The sequence below is a fragment of the Hippocampus comes genome, unplaced genomic scaffold, assembly GCF_001891065.2.
Source record: "Hippocampus comes isolate QL1 unplaced genomic scaffold, H_comes_QL1_v1.1 scaffold159, whole genome shotgun sequence".
Classification (NCBI taxonomy): domain Eukaryota; kingdom Metazoa; phylum Chordata; class Actinopteri; order Syngnathiformes; family Syngnathidae; genus Hippocampus; species Hippocampus comes.
The window spans coordinates 461,411-463,148 of NW_017805742.1; positions in this window are offsets into that span (position 1 = coordinate 461,411).

The following is a 1,738-nucleotide window of genomic DNA, read 5'->3' on the forward strand; positions in this document are numbered from 1 at the left end:
CCTGCACCCCCACCAACTCTAAATACGGCAGTCTGATATTGGGATTGTGAATATGAATTCAGCAAAAAAAAAAAAAAAAAAAAAAAAACATGTGACGTTTGCAAGCTGAGCCATGATTGGTCGCTACCTGAGTCCTGGACTCCCGTGATGTCATTTTCAGTCGACAGCAAGTGGCAAAACTGTAAAATTTGGAATCATTTTTCATCAGAGTGATGAACAAACATTTTAATTGACAGACCAATCCAAGTCTGATCATAAAAATGTCATAAGACAGTTGTCTATGATTACAGCGTTGCATCCCCCCCCCCAAAAGAGCTAGTCATCATCCATGCGGCATCCACCATCTACTCACCCATTCATCGATTCACCCATTCACGGATCAATCCACCATGCACTGACCTCTCCCTCTATCTTCCACTCATCCCTTCATTCATTCATCTGCTTCCGTGAAGTGGCTTCCATTTCATCATCACACTGGGTGAGCAGGCATGTGTGTGTATGCGAGGCTTACAGTTCAAATATATAAAAATAAATGTACTATTATCTACACGTGGGTGTGCGAAGACATTTATCAGCATGCGTGTGCGTGCCAATGTGCCCGTCTGCGGATGGAGCGCCCGGAATTAACATGCGGCGCGCACACATGTACGGGCATGTGCGCAGAAGCGGGCGACGAAAGGAAAAGGAAAGGAAAGGAAAAGAAAGGAGAGCGCAGTAGGAGATGGATGAGTGATTGTGACATGATTTATAATGAGATCATTAACCTTGACGAACAGCAGCGACTACCATCAGACGGACACCGAGTTCAAACAACACCTCACGCGGGCAGAAATTCAGGCGATTATAGCGAGCAAAAACACATATGGGGATGGAGAAGCAAGCAAAGGAAGACGATGCGCAATCCGGAGCGTCCGGCGCAAGCCGGTTGGTGTGATGCTTGAACTGTGTCAAGTGAATTATTCATGAACTCAAAGGTGGGAAACGCACAGCATACAAAAATTAAACGGCAACAGAATAGTACGCTTAAACTTTGTTTTTATTACAGTCATCCCATCCTAGTTGGAATATTTAATATGAAAACATTTCGATACAGTGAAGACAACAATGATTAAAATCTCCCTATGACATACATGGCAATGGCGAGTGATGAAAAAAGCGGAAGGGGCGTGGCCTAGGCGTGGGCGTGGCCTGGACGTGGGCGTGGTTACTTACAAAAGTGGCACTAAACATGCTGAAGATGAAGTGTATTAAATTTACAGTTTGAAAATTGAACAGAAAAAAATCCCAAGATCGCCACTATTCTTTCAAGTGAAAATTTGTGCAATTTTGCCTATGCATTCCTGGTGAGCACCAATATGTAACTCCAAATTTGCTGCTCAAAATCAAAACTAAAAAAGTAAACACATTCCCTAACATATTTAAGATTTGTTCATAACTTGTATTCATAAAGTGTTGTGTAAATGTGATAAAAAGCTGTTGATTCTTACCTCATACAGTGATAGTGAATATTTATTATGCATACAATTTATTATGCATAACCGTGCTTTATTATCCAAGACAAAACGTGAATTATCAATATGAATATAAAACGCAAATAAAAACAAATAAATGTTATCATGCTGTTGCTACAAATGCATACCAAATAAAAGTGAAAATATCATCCTCGTATATTTGAATAAAAAAGTATATACATCGGAGTGTACCTGTCTATCGGCGAGGGGCGTCAGTGGAGCAGATT